The sequence below is a fragment of the Herpailurus yagouaroundi genome, unplaced genomic scaffold, assembly GCF_014898765.1.
Source record: "Herpailurus yagouaroundi ecotype Mexico unplaced genomic scaffold, PumYag 28, whole genome shotgun sequence".
Taxonomy (NCBI): Eukaryota; Metazoa; Chordata; class Mammalia; order Carnivora; family Felidae; genus Herpailurus; species Herpailurus yagouaroundi.
Window position 1 is genome coordinate 98077556 of NW_024412376.1, and position 12292 is coordinate 98089847.

The window sequence follows — 12292 nt, forward strand, 5'->3', positions numbered from 1 at the left end:
TTGAACAGACTTAGTGAACTGAATGATACCCACATTACAAGTCCTTAGGAATCTAAATCCTTCAGTTCAGTGAAAAGAATCCCAGTTATTGGCACATAATATACCTTAAAACCTGATTATATTTTCAGTATGGGAGGTAAGGCCAACAGAGGAAAGGTTTGTGTAACCTAATATTATCTTTAATAAAGGCAAAGTAAGAAAGAATGTGGGTAGTTGCTAAGCTGCTCCCCGAAATGAATATAAGCAGAAATCAGAAGCCCCAAGTCTAATGAATACTACATCAGAAAGAACCAACACCATGAATGATAGAACTCTCCAAGATTATGAACCTTGCAATATATGCTATTGTTGAATCCTCTGTTCTCCAAATTGATTAAAAGTGATATGTATACATATGTGTATATGTGTATATATGTGTGTGTAGACATATATATGTGTCTATATGTACATGTATATACATTATACAAGTAGTTGTGGATATCAGAAGAGATGATTATCCTTTAATAATCATACTTATCATTTATCATCTTCTGCTCTGGTGCCTCTGTTGTGATTAGTCCTCATAATTCTGAGTCAAGAAGAGAGAAAAGCGTGGACAGTCAGCTAGTGCCTTAGAAGGAAACTTAGAGGACAAATTTCAGTAAAGACTCTGTCAACTAAAACTTACATTAGTTTCCTGCCTTTTCTCAACAACTCTTCTTTCCTGCTGTCAGCACCAGCTACATCACCACGAAAATCTGATCTAAAGCACTCTGAGGACTAGATAAGTAACTTTTAAAACTTCATTACTGGATAGTAAATCCAATATATTAGTTTTAAGAAAAAATAGCACAGAGAGAATAAGCTATGCCAATTGAAAAGGACCAGAGAGAAAGATTAAAACAGGGAAATTCATTAAGAAAATACATTTAGCAATAGGAGTGTTAATGGGGACCATTAACATAGACATAACGTGTATTTTCCTAACCCTAGGACCTTGCAGGTCTTCATCCCATATACAGTTTAAGACTTTTAACTTTTCACACTACAGCATTGGAATCTATAAATACAATATCAGTAGGAGCCCATTTGTTTTCAGTATTACTCAAGGCACTTTTGGGTATCAGGATGTTTGACTACTTCTTTGTGTTTGAGAAACTGCATTTTCCCAACATTCCTCCTATGTAATATAATAAAGGGAGATGGAACAAGAAAAGCTAACAACCTCTAAAATAAATCACTTTCTCTTTTGATATTGTGGTTTTATTTAGTTACAATATTTAAGCAATTTGAATATTTAATTATAATAGCCATCAAAATGGTATGTGAGAATTGACACAATTAAGTTATACACTGATCATAAAATCTTTGTGATAGGAGTCTGCCATAAAGAATGGTGTTCTCCCCTCATTGTGTATTATGAAAACTCAAAGTCTGCTTTTATGCAAAAATGTTAAGCCTAGAAAATACATTTTATGAGGGGGGCATGTGAAATGTGCATATACCAGAAAAACTGTATAGAATGTTTTGGTATTGAAGTGAAAACTGTTAGAAAAAATGTCAGAAAGAAAAGTTTTAGTACCGCTTAATAACACTGGATAATGAGCTGCAAACCAGAAAAGCACTTAACATGGGAACTGCATGCATACGTACAAAAACTAGAGCTAAGAAACCCTTGACACCTTTAAGTAGCTGTCAGACTCAAACTGGTTCCTAACCTCCACAACCATTCTCCTCTTCCCAGTGTGTATCACTTGATTTCCCCTTATAAAGTGTATTCTATCCCCATGGTCTGATACCAATTCAAGTGAGAGCCACAGTTCTATGGTTTTGGATGGGCATCAAATCACTCTTGATGAAATACACTGGGATGGTCATAAGGATGTGCTTCTTACTCTTTCAACTCCAGAGAAAGCAACTGACAAAGAGTTTTAGTTGTGCTCTGAAATCCAATGCCACATTCACACCAAGACCACACTTTCCAATAGGCTCCTCCAAGCCAATAACTGAGCATTGCAGGCATAATGGGGCAGGTGCCCTCTTGTGAGAAATACCAGGTCTTTTATGGTTGACCCTGGCTTGAGAATTCCCAAACAGCTTTGTGGAACCTTCATTAGGTTGCATGGTAGACTAAGGTACTTCCACCCAACTTTCTCTCCTTTTCCCTTCTAGGGTCAGATTTGCATCCAGTCTATTGGCTACCACAGAGGTTTACAGTTTCCTTCCCTACTCTCCCCCACACACAGCCATTTCCTCTAATAAAATTCTTTAACCTTTATTCTGCTTTGATATTTGTCTCTCAGAGGTCTTAACCCAGCAAATGCTCCAAAGATGTGACATAGAGATTCTTACCTTTGTCTTAGTTCCTAATTTCCTCTCATGCGTAGTCTTGTGGATCTCAATTCTATACTTGAACTTCTGTCTTAGTCATTTGCTGTGAGTTCCCAGGTGATAACCTACTACTCAGTGTGCCAACAATAACTGGGGCCTTTATGTCCAAGTACAGATTTTCAGACACACTGTGTGCTAAGCTCATCTTCAATCAAAATGTAGCTCCCTTTCCACACAACTCCCTCTAATTGAACCAGATCCTTTTATCACAACAAAATACTACTTCACATAATCTTTCCTCTGCCAGTCGATTATGACCAGATATTGCTGAAATCCTTGGCTATTCTCCCTGATTACCAGATTGGTCCCCTAACCAGTGACCTCTTTAGATTATCAACTACTTCAATGCTGATAAGACTTCAGTGAGTAGATCCAGTAGCTCTAAATCCTGCTTTATCCACATATCTCACCAAATCCAAGGATATGACAGTAAATATTCAGTCAACATTTTTAAACAAGATATTCATTGACTAAATATAAAACACTTATCTAAGAATAAATAAGAAGTATCACAGAGAGTGAATACACTTCCTTAGAAGGAAACTTATGCAACGAGGAAATCAAAGTTACTGGACAGGTGTGTTCATTAAATTGAAAACAAATGGCTTTAGGGTCCGAAAATACACTGTATTTGAGGACATGACTTCCTAGGTTTCTTTGTATCAATTTGTGTAAATGTCAAGTTTAGATTTACTCATCATACAACAAGCATCAAGATAAAATGAACTAGAATTTTACTTATTATAAAATATTGGACAGCAACACTCTTTTTGCTCAATTATTGCTAAAGTGAACTGAATCTCTTTCTGGATCACATGTGAACAAAACATGACCTATTGACTGATTCTGATCCAGGACTTTATTTTATCCAGTCTTTGGTCCCATTAAGGAAGTCAATGGTGCTTTTGCCTGGGAGAAATGCCACATTATCACTAATGTAGTATTTCTGAACAATTGACTAGTTCTCATGTTAATAATAATGTTGCCTATCTGCCACAGGGTGAGGCTAGGGAAGGGTACTAGTTTCTTGCTGTGTAATTTTATGAAAAAAGTCACATATTTTTGTTAACTGTAGTTTATCTTTTTAAATTTATTTATTTTGAAAGACAGCACAAGCACAAGCCAGGGAGGGGCAGAGAGAGAGAGGGAAAGAGAGAATTCCAAGCAGGCTCCACACTGTCAGTGTAGAGCCCTAACCTGGGCTCAATCCCATGAACTGTGAGATCATGACCTAAGCCAAAACCAAGAGTTGGACGCTTAACCAACTGAGACACCCAGGTACCCCTGAAAACTATAGTTTAAGAAATAGTGGTGGTGATGGTCTTAAAACCTTAGCTATCCTTAAATGTTGGATAAAAACACTCATGAAAGAAAGAACCACTGGCTCAAGTTCCCTATCTGGCATATCGAGTGTAGGCTATAATGACTGCCTACTTCTGCAAAATACAACCCAAGACACAAAGGAATCTATTGAAACCATGTATAAAAATACTATAGTTCTAGGTATAAATATCATCACATGTTCTTTTAATGTTATACTAGCTGGAGTCATGTAATGTCTGACCAGATCTCTGAATGATTTCAAACTGATTAATACCAAACTCACTGAGAGTGGGATTCTATCTCCACACTCAAATTCTTTCTGACAGCTTTTTACAATACTTTTTTGCTCACTATTTTCTGGGGTAGACTTTAAAAGTTGTCAGATATTTCTTTATTTTTTCAGGAGACAGCTTTTTTCCTCTAAGAAAAGAATTTCTTTTAGTCCACAACTTCAAACAGAAGACAGCCTCCCACTATTTCATATTTGGGCAAAGAATTAAACATTCCTGGGGAGAGAAAAACTGAGCATGACTGTGAATGAAATAACGAACACACCACAAAACAAAACAAACAAACTACATTTATCTAGAAGAGTATAAAATAACTTGGATCCATACAGCAATCAAGATTTAAAATTCAAAAACTAGGAAATTTTGAATTTGAATTTTGTTTTCGAATTTTTTGTACATAAAAAGCTTGTAGGCTGGAGCACCTGGGTGGTCAGTCAGCTAAGTGTCTGACTCTTGGTTTCAGCTCAGGTCAAGATCTCACGGTTTATGAGTTCAAGCCCCACATCGGGCTCTGGGCTGACAGCTGCAGAGCCTGTTTGGGATTCTCTGTCTCCCTCTCTTCCTGCCCCTCCCCCACTCACTCTCTATCTCTCTCTCTCAAAGTCAACAAACATTAAAAAAAAAAAACCTTGTAGATCAACTAAATATTGTGCATAATAAATTTCCTTAGAGAGTCAAGGTTATGAAAGACAAGACTGCAAAACTGTCACAGGCCAGAGGAGGCTAAAAACATAATGGCTAACTACCATGTGGTATACTTGAATGGATCCTGGAAAGAAAAAAAGACATTAGTGGAAAAACTGAGACATCCAACTGAACTCTGGAGTTCAGTTAATAGCCATCATGTGCAGTGTTAATCTCTTAGTCTTGAGAAATGTACCGCAGTTATGTAAAATACTAACACTAGAGAAAGCTAGGTGAAGGGTACATGGGAACTCTCTGTGTTATCCTTGCAACTTCTCTATAAATATAAAATTATTCCAAAATAAAAAGCTTAAACAAAAACATAAGATTGCCAACAATTTTATTCTCACACAGGAGACAGAGGACACTTTGAAATTTCATGTTAGGTGACGGATAGGTGATAATCATGTGCTTTGGAATTGCACTTTAGATATTTTGAAGCAAACCTTTTGTGCCCATTACCACTTTCTTTTTGAACAGTACTTCCTCATATTTAGATAAGCTTAGAGGTAGTTCTCACTAAGATGGCCATTGTTTCAAAAAGCCCTGATGAGAAGGGTGTACAAGGAGATGCAGCTTTGGCATCCTTATCACAGTATTTTACATTGTGTAACAAAATGTGATTTTTCCAAAATGTTTCTCTTATACTAATAGGCCATCCCTCTTTATTAATGAAAAGGAGACACAACAGAAATGCCTCAGCAAGAGTGTAGGCTATATAAAGATGCAATAGGTTCACTGAACAGAAGGAATGCTTTTATATTTTCATGTCTCAGCTCATGTTCCAAAATAAAATGGAAGAAGAACATCCCATCCATTACTGTGTGGCTCTCAAAAAATGTCAAGAGTTTCCTCAATCAATGTCTAATGGATCACGGTTATACTTAATCTGAAGCAGACTTCTGTAAAAGCATGGCTTTTCTTCAAAATCATAAATCACATCATCATTATACCTTGTGTTTAGATCTATCTATATTTTTTTTAATATTTATTTATTTTTGAGAAAGAGAGAGAGAGAGAGAGAGAGAGAGAGAGAGAGAGAGACAGATTGTGAGTTGGGGAGGGGCAGAGAGAGAGGGAGACACAGAACCTGAATCAGGCTCCAGGATCTGAGTTGTCAGCACAGAGCCCCATGTGGGGCTCAAAGTCACCAACCGTGAGATCATGACCTGAACCAAAGTCGGACACTTAACCAACTGAGCCACCCAGGCACCCCAAGATTCAACTACATTCTTAAATGGAATTCACTATAGTGATTCTGAGGAATATTTTTTAGGAAACTATCTGCCCATGACCATTTGAGTAAGGAACCATGGGACAAATGCTTTCAGATTAACCCACATAAAAAGGTACTGCTCTTGTTTCTGGGAACCTAAGACAAATAAAAGCACTCTAAAGCATTGGTTTTCAACATTCTATGGCCTCAGAATACTCTGTCTAATCAACACTTATTCAGAAGTCTAATACTACAAAGTGTTCATAAAGTCTAAAACCAGAAATGAATATAATGTCACCAAACACATCCCTAATCTGTGAAAAAAAAAATGTTTCCAAACATTATGGATATCTATGTATGTAAAACTGATAAACTTGTAGTTGCTTTGGTTGAAATAACTACATATTTGTGCTCAGTATTTCCACCTGAAGTCTCCACAGAACAAAATGTGAAAACTAATATTTACTAATATTTTTTTTTTAATTTTTTTTCAACATTTATTTATTTTTGGGACAGAGAGAGACAGAGCATGAACGGGGGAGGGGCAGAGAGAGAGGGAGACACAGAATCGGAAACAGGCTCCAGGCTCCGAGCCATCAGCCCAGAGCCCGACGCGGGGCTCGAACTCACGGACCGCGAGATCGTGACCTGGCTGAAGTCGGACGCTTAGCCGACTGCACCACCCAGGCGCCCCTTTACTAATATTTTAATCACATGTTTACTTTTTACTATCCCCTCCACATCAGACTCTATGGTTTAAAACATAGTGTGTACCAAAGCAAATTGTACTAAGTAGTAATTAATGTATTTTCCCATTTTTATTATGCAATGACATAATCAACTAAGTATGCAGTGAGATATTCCTAAAATGCATATAGCCAGAGCATGTGATCCATCTGAGATTATCTGTGTGGTTACCACAGGAATTACTATATCCAGCCAAAACTAATCTATGCTTCAGCCTTGCAGTTTATAACAGGGAAGTATGCTGTTTCAGATAAACATTTTGAATTGTAAATAGTTGTTTAATGAAGAATGTTTTTTTTATGTTTTTTTTTAAAAAACCAGGACTCAAGTTTGGGAATCAGTGCTTTAGGGATAGTCACTAATAGATTGACAGTTGTTGCTCAATTAAGATGATTTGGTTAATAATTTGATGTCAACTAAATATTTTTGGGTTCAGGTCTGCATACCACCACCATGAATGAATGTTTGTGGTATGGTATGGGGAAGAAAAGGATAAAAAGATGAAGAAAGAGAAAGACTGGTGGGTAAGGACAAATGCAAAGGGTATCGAAGAAGTTTGGCTCCTACATTAGGGAGGATGGTCATAGATGTTCTATGTCTAGAAGAGAAGGCATGGTTAATGGGGGGGCGGGGGGGGGAGGGTTGTGGGAAGGGACTGAGAAGGATGCTAGAGAGCCATTCCAGTACCAAAGGAAAAAACCTTTGCTGTTCAAAGAGGATTCACTTGGCAAAATGTCACACTAATTTACTCTATTTCTTAAATATCTTTTTTCCCAGCATGGGAAAGAAATGGAGAATTGAATTAGTGATATCTGCAAAGAAATATTTTCCTTTACAATAGTTCCTGAACTCTCAAAGGATATTGCATTCATTATGAACTTTGACTGGATCACGTGACCATTCTACCTAGAACAGTTACATCACCATGAAGTGAAATCAATGTTACGATGCTTGCCTATTCAGACAGCCTTCTTTTTTCATATAACGGTTTTACCTTACCTTTTAAAATAAGAAAGGACACAAACATTTAGCTACAAAAATCAAAGGCATTGTCAGAAGAAATTGATATCTTGAGGAATTAACATCATGGGCAGTAGCATATTACATAAGTGTTGACTCTGTTGACTATGTTAAGGAAGGCTACTCAATATTCTACTTTTTGTAGTAAAAAAAAAGCTTTTATTATTCATATTTGATCTTTTAACCCAGCTCTCATAGCCTTTTGCTATAAGGGATTCAATAGCATCCTCAAGAATAGTTTAACACAGCTGGGATTTTCTAATACCAAACTCCCTGGGATCAGGGCTAATGGAATGGTGGCTGCATGCAAGAAAACTAGACATCTGTGTAAGAACCATAAGACAGCATAATTCTGGCTTAAAGCAGACAGAATCAGGGGTAAAGATAAGGTCATAATGAATCTCTTTCATGTGTGACTTGGCATGCTTCTGATCAGCAAGTCCTGGGATCAAGTTGGAATATTTCTAATGGATATCTCCTCACAATGATAACAATTGTCACACTTTTCCTCAGCCCCATATAAGCCTTGCTTTAAAGCTCTTGTATCCAGTGTGACTTATTCAAAACTAGTCTCTAACTACAGAATAGTCCAGTTAATTAGGAGGAATAAACAAGTCCTTCAGAGGAGTTTTCTGGGTCAGGCTCAATAGAAGATCTGATCATGTATATGCCTTATAAATACAAGTTCCTAAGGTTGGCATGGCACTGAGATTTCCCTGAAGTTTTGTTTTTACTGAAATCCATTGTATGCTTCATGGGTGCCTCAAGTGGGTCAAAGTCCCCTGATTACTTGCACACCCGTATCTCCCCTAGCTATTATGGTTGGACTCAGGTAGCACCAGGAAATCATCACTTGAAGACTTCCAGATTCACAAGGAGGCTAATTACCCCAGCTTTTCTGTGACCTCTGAGAGGCCAAGCATTCCAGACTTGAGTACAGAAATACCACATCAGAAATGCACATATCAACAGTCCACCACCCATTTTTATAGTATTTCCATTGCCACTGATACAATTTGACAATAACCTAGCTTCCCACTAACTTACATCTGCCAAGAATGCAATGCCTGACCTGTATGCCATGCAACTATTTTAAAAGAATCCCGAGCCCTAAATCCTCAGAAACCCTTAGCAAAGAAAGCAATAAATACACATGTACACACATGCACATACACCAATAGGAAGTAAAAATAGAAAGTAGAGGAGCCTGAGGGGGAAAAAATACAAAACCAAACTGTGAAAAAAATGTATAGTCCATAATTGTGTCTTATACCTAGAACAATACCAGAAAATGCTTCCTTGCTGACATGAAAACTGTTCATTCTTTAGTCACTTTATTAGTTTTCATTATTGTTATTATCACCTTTTGGCTATAATATCTCCATCCACTTAATTTACCTGTCATTACAGTCATCACTGTTGAGCTGCAAAGCTGACAAAAATCAGCATGAGTTTCAAGCATTTTTATTATACACCCTGACGAATTGACACCATCATGGTCTCCAGAGAACTACTTGGTATGACTAACACAAACACATACAGCTTGACTGGAGAAGCAGCAAGGGCAAGCAGTATCTTCACGGTGCATGGGCCAAGACTGGGATTCCTTGGAAGACGACTTTATAAGGCACTTGACATTTTCTTTATGTCACTGTCTTGCACCCCTAGTGAACTTACCAGGGCAGCCTGTCACCACCTGCCTCAGTCCTAGCACATAGGGGGTAAAAAGGAAATGACTATTCCAAGAATGAATTTTTTCCATCTGGTGCTTGACAGATGAGGCACACAGCAATTTCTGAGCCCTGAAATTCTGTGTATCTATAGTGAGAAGCTCTAGGTCAAAACCAATGGCTTGTTAGCCAGGAAAAAAAAAATTAAAGGAAAGAATAGCAACAAACAAAACAACTCCATGTTATATACAATGAACATCTTCAAATCCAAGTGATAATTATAATTGTATTCATTCATTAGATGTTTTTATTTTATTTATGCCTATTATTTTCAAAGCACTAAAGAAGGGACTGTGTGGAATATAAAAATATTTAATGTGCTGTCCCTATCTTCAAAGAGTTTATAATAAATAGGAGTTATAAAATTAAAGCCATTGTAACCCATAAGTAAGGATTGGATATGATAAATATCAGGTACATGGAAAGTGTAATGTATGAAGATGGTTTATTCCCAAATGTTTGGTATAAAATTCCTAGCTAAGCAGAAATATGCAAGTAAGAGATGGGGGCTGGAGGAAGGGAAAGTGTAGTTCTGATTAAGAGGAATTCATGGCAGGGCACCTGGATGGCTCAGTCGGTTGAGTTCTGACTTCGGCCCAGGTCATGATCACACAGTTCGTGGGTTTGAGCCCCGCATCTGGCACTGTGCTGATGGCTCAGAGCCTGGAGCCAGCTTCAGATTCTGTGTCTCCCTCTCTCTCCACCCCTCCCCACCTAGCTCTCTCTCTCTCTCTCTCTGAAAAATGAATAAACATTAAAAAAAAGAGGAATTCATGGAGGCAGAGGAAGGATAAATCTCTAGAATGGAATTAGATGTCTCGAGGGCAAGGAAAAACAACTAACAGTATTAAAGTTTCAGCTAAATGTTGGAGGTTATGCACGTTATTCCCTAAGACAGAAATTTTAAATGATGAAGTCAAGGAGAGACACAATAATAGGAGGCATTTGCTATCATGAATTTGTAACCCAGTAGGTTGGTCAAAATGGAAATAGGAAGAGCAAAGAAGAAAAGATAGCCTTGCTTAAGAATTAAGACAAGAAAGAAACCTAGGGAGTTGTTGAAAGAATATATGATACAAGAGGGTATACCAAGGAAGCAATAGATGAAATTGGACATGGACCAAGAAACCTCTAGACAATAGACTGGCTGCTGTATCTGGAATTGGGGCAGGGGCAAGTCATCACAGAATGATATCTTGGAAATGCATGGCCTCTCTACCTTCAAGCAAAGGAAAACATCTATTTCTACAGTCCACTGAGTCTCAAGATGAAGGTTCTAAATCTATTCCTCTGATACCCTCTAATTTTCTGGAAGACGGGAAAGGAGCCTAGAGACAACTTAGGGCACGTTCAGAATAGCTAGGATGGGAACATGATAGAGCAAGAGCAAGGCTTGATTCAGAGCAAGAAGGACGATGTACTTCTAATTGTTAGAATCAGTGAAGGCTGTGGATTTAAGGTGCATGTGAACTGAACTTTAAACCCTTAGTTAGATTGCAGGAGATGAAGAGGTAAATGGCAGCAGGTAAACATAGGGCATATTGAGGGAATAATGAGGAGTTTGAGTATAGCAGAGACTATAATTGGGAAAGTAGATTCATATGAAACTAGAAACGTAAGTCATATTATACAGAACATTGTCTTCCCCTTTCATTTACTGAGAACTTACTAAGTGCTAAAAATTCACATACATTAGCTCATTTACTCTTCACAACACAAAAAGCTGTTATGATTGTGTCCATTTTGCAAAAGTACAAACTGAACCTCAGAAAAAGTACTTAACTGGCCCCAAGTAATCCACCAGAGAATGCAGCTCAGAAACAGGGGCACCTGGGTGGCTCAGTCAGTTAAGTGTCCAATTCTTGGTTTCAACCGAAGTCATAATCTCACAGTTTTGTGAGTTCAAGCCCCATGTTGAGCTCTGTGCTGGCAGCTTAGAGCCTGTTTGGTATTCTTTCTCTTCCTCTCTCTCTGCCCCCACCACTTGTGCTGTCTTTGCCTCTCTCAAAATAAATAAATAAACTTTAAAAAGAAAAGAAACAAATTCAAGAAAAGAAACAAATCAAGGAAAAGAGTTTAAAATCTGTTGCAAACTTCCAAGAAAGAGATCATCAGCGAGGGATTAAATTACTGCAAAGATGCAAATCACAAAGGTTTGTCTGAGAGACTTGGCAGAGGTAGCATGAATAAGGCCTGGTGACTGATTATGTGAAGTAATTAAGAAGAGAAGCAAAGGGAGATAAAGGATAAATAATAACCAAATAAAGCCAACATTATCAAATTTTATTACACTGTATGTTTGTGTGTTTACATATGCACATAAATACATAATTCTGCAAGTAAACACATAGGGTGCCATTTAATAAGGAGAAAAATGGAACCTGGTCTTTATAGAAGGAGAATCCTTACTCCATGGATTCAACTTTGCCACATATTGTCTCTAGAAATAAATGTATGTAATAAAAGTCTACAACACTCTTAGTCTATAACATAGATGGAAGTTCTGCCTTTATCACTAACAATATTGCAAACAGTTCCCACCAACCTAAGCAGTTGAATATATACTGAGAATTAGGAAATTGTCTCTTGAAAAATTTACAGGTTATGGATGGAGCTCCTGAGTGGTTCAGTCAGTTATGCGTCTAACTCTTGATTTCAGCTCAGATCATGATCTCACAGTTCATGAGACTGGGCTCAGCCATTGGGCCTGCAATGACAGTGCAAGCCTCCTTGGGATTCTCTCTCTCCCTCTCTCTCTGTCCCTCCCCCACTTGTGCTCTCTCTCTCAAAATAAATAAGTAAAAACTAAAAGAAAAGAAAAGAAAAGAAATCTACAGCTTAACAGTTTTTTTTTCCTGTGCTTTTATTCGTGCTTGCTTCCATAAAATGGAAAGTAAATAAAATAAACTGCT